The following is a 3,695-nucleotide window of genomic DNA, read 5'->3' as shown; positions in this document are numbered from 1 at the left end:
AGCCTTCAAGATGGAGGATGATGAAAACATTGAGAAGATGTTCTCAAGATTTCAAACGCTAACTGCTGGATTAAGAGTTCTGGATAAAGGCTACACCAAGGCTGATCATGTAAAGAAGATTATCAGAAGCTTACCCAGAAGATGGGGTCCAATGGTAACAGCATTCAAGATTGCAAAGAATCTGAATGAAGTTTCTTTGGAAGAGCTTATCAGTGCCTTGAGAAGCCATGAAATAGAGCTGGACGCAAACGAGCCTCAAAAGAAAGGTAAGTGATAACACGATTTTATATCGTATATTTAGCTTGAAATCCATAGATATTTATAGCATTTTCCGTTTATTATATTGATTTATTATGATATTACGCGAGTTTTTGCTTTGTTTCAGGTTTTACACTCTTATTATGACTAATTGTGAAAAAGAGAAGAAATGGAGCTAAAACAACCAACATCTATGCCTAAAAGATGAAAAAGAAGTGCTGAAGTGAAATAGGGGTGCAAATAAGACCCAAAGGCCAAAAAGAGACAATTCAGCCCACAAAGGAACCCAAGGCGCGTGGCCCAAAACCTTGCCAGCACATGGAGACGCACGTCTCCAATGTTCTACGCCACGTCACCAGAGTGGAGACGCCCTTCTCTAGCTCCCCCTACTTTTACTCCACTTGAGACGCACGTCTCAAGTCATTCAACAGAACTTCCCCAAGAATCGGAGATGCACGTCTCCAAGTCCAAGTCTGCTGAGTTCCTCTTTTCACGCAACGTCACAGCAAAACCTCCCCTATAAATAGAACCTGCTACCTCACTTCCAAGGGGTCCGATTTCCTGCTAACGAAGTGTTGCCGAAATTGTACCGCGAACCATATTTTTCATTCTGCTTTCATTCAAACACTTATTTTCTCACAACGATTTCTACACCGGAAATTGTTGTGAAATTTTTATAAATCTAGCCTTACGTTAGATTTATCGCTTTTATTTCCTTGTTTTAATTTTCTGTCCGTTTAAATTCCGAAGAACGATCCAGCCAACCTGTGGTGGAGGTTCGATACTTGAAGATTTACTTGCCATTTATTTAATTCAGGTTTAATATTTACCGCCTTATTTACATGTTTATTTGCATGATATATTGTATGCCTATTAACATGCCTATTATTATAAACCGAATCTATTTATGCATGTTTAACCGTATTAATATGTCTGGCTAAATTACTAAGGTATCGGTATGTAGAGTAAGTTAACCGTGGGATCCGAAATAAATTGGCTTAATTATGTTTTATTAAATATCACTTATTTTTGGTTTGTATGTCTAATTTAATTAGTAAGTCTTAAAATCAATAGAGTGAAAGTTTGAGGTCTTAAGACGGTCAAAGGTTAAAATCAATAGAGCGGAAGTTTGAGATCTTTAACCAGATAGTAGATATAGGACATTAGTTTTAAGGATGGCGAAAGCGTATTAAAACTAATTGGGACTTATTTATTTTCAAAAATTGTTTTTACACCCGAGCGGGATGGCGAAAGCGTACGTTAGGGATATTAGCATGTTCCGAGTCAACAGAGCGAAAGTTTGAGATTAGGGGATTTAAATAGATAACAACTTCATAAAATAGGCATTTTATTAATTACGTTGTTTCCAAAAAGCTCTTCTAAAATCTAATGGGATGGCGAAAGCGTACATTAGGATTAGGATAGTAATCTGAATCAATAGAGCGAAAGTTTGAGACGAGGATTTTTAACCAATTGAATTAGTAAAGATTTTTAATTAAATTATGCAAAAGCCAATGGACCTTCGGATTACCTTAAGTTAAACGAAATACATACTGATACCTGTCTTTTATTATATTCTTTATTTCTCACCATCACTCTCCCTTAGGAACAATCAAAATTTTAGTAGCCCTAGCTTTACATAGTAACCTTAGATAACGGTAGATCGATTCATAGTCCCTGTGGATTCGATATCTTTTAAAACTACACGACACGACTGTGCACTTGCAGTCATCAGATTTATAGACACGTAAAGTCGCGATCAAGTTTTTGGCGCCGTTGTCGGGGACTATTTAAGTTGATATCGTAACTCACTGTTACACCGTAGAGACTAGGACAATTCTTCCCTTTCTTTCTGAACGATTGTATGCCAAATACTCGTTCACAAGGAGGAGATTTAATACAACGAATTAATGAGATCGAACGTTTCATTAACGTTAAACGTCGAGCTCGCAATCTTCCCGAAGTAGCACCAATTCCTATTAATCAGGAATTGACATTTACTGATCAAATTAATCAAATCACCCCAAAGTTAGAGATGGCTGCTCTTCGTCCGCTTAGAGACTATGCCGCTCCTTCGCGCGCTGAACCGCACTCAAGTATCGCACCACCTGCGATTGAGGCAAACAATTTCGAACTGAAACCTTCGCTGGTCCAAGCTGTTCAATAGAATCAATTCTCTGGAAGCCCTGTAGATGACCCTAACCTCCATTTATCTGTGTTCGTGCAATACGCCGATACTGTCAAAGCTAACAACGTTAGTTCCGAAGCTATTCGATTACGTCTCTTTCCTTTCTCCTTGAGAGATAGAGCTAGAGCATGGCTTCAATCCCTGCCTTCAAACTCCATAACTACATGGGATGAATTGAAGAGAGTATTCTTAGCGAGATACTTTCCGCCTAGCAAAACTGCTATGCTTAGAGGTCAAATCAACGGATTTACCCAGAAAGATAACGAATCACTCTTCGAAGCTTGGGAACGTTACAAGGACATGCTTAGACTATGCCCTCATCATGGACTCGAACCATGGCTGATCATCCATACTTTCTATGGTGGTCTCTTATATAACACTAAAATGACTATAGATGCCGCTGCTGGCGGAGCATTAATGGACAAGCCTCATGATGAAGCATATAACCTCATAGAGAACATGGCACAAAACCATTACCAATGGGGAGGAGAACGAGCCGCTCTAGAGAAAGCCCAAACCAAAGGAGGAATGTACGAAGTAAGTGGTATAGACCGCGTTAATGCGAAAGTAGACGCTTTAACTCAAAAGATCGAGAACTTAACCATCACTCCGTCAGCCACCGCTGCTGCTGTAACACCTAACTGCGAGATCTGTGGATTGACTGGACATGTAGTTGCCGAATGTCAACTCTTGACTGGAGCCCCATCTGATCAAGTAAATTATGCTCAAGGAAACCCTTATTCTAACACGTACAACCCTGGATGGAAAAACCATCCGAACTTTTCCTATAAAAACAACAATGCGTTGTACGCACCTGGACAAGCACCTGCTGTACCACCTGGCTACCAAAAAGCGCCTGTAGCTGCTCAAAACACCCCTAGGAAGTCGAATCTAGAAATCATGATGGAAAACTTTATAGCTTCCCAACAACAAACCAACAAAGACTTCCTGAATCAAAACATTCACAATAGCGAGCAACTAAAACAACTATCAAACAAAGTAGATGCTTTAGCTACGCATAACAAAATGCTAGAAACTCAAATCTCACAAGTAGCTCAACAACAAGCACCTACTGCTGCCCCTGCTGGCACGTTTCCTGCTCAACCACAACCTAATCCTAAAGGACATGCGAACGCAATAACACTACGAAGTGGAACGAATTACGATGGACCCATTGATCCTAGAACTCAAAACGTACCCATGTCACAACAAGAGCCAAAGGAAACCCAAAGGACCTCAACTGACGAAC

The 3,695-nt window shown here is 39.9% G+C and overlaps 1 non-coding gene across 1 annotated transcript; it reads right to left on the bottom strand.

Annotated features, from left to right (window-relative positions):
• Positions 1-2,668: 2,668 nt before the first annotated feature.
• Positions 2,669-2,775, bottom strand: LOC131641568 (small nucleolar RNA R71). Its single transcript, XR_009295571.1, has one exon. It is a non-coding gene; the product is annotated as a small nucleolar RNA R71 (small nucleolar RNA).
• Positions 2,776-3,695: the final 920 nt, after the last annotated feature.

This window comes from Vicia villosa, unplaced genomic scaffold (genome assembly GCF_029867415.1).
Source record: "Vicia villosa cultivar HV-30 ecotype Madison, WI unplaced genomic scaffold, Vvil1.0 ctg.003855F_1_1, whole genome shotgun sequence".
NCBI lineage: Eukaryota > Viridiplantae > Streptophyta > Magnoliopsida > Fabales > Fabaceae > Vicia > Vicia villosa.
The sequence above is the reverse complement of the archived record's forward strand: the minus strand, read 5'-3'. Positions and strand labels throughout refer to the sequence as shown.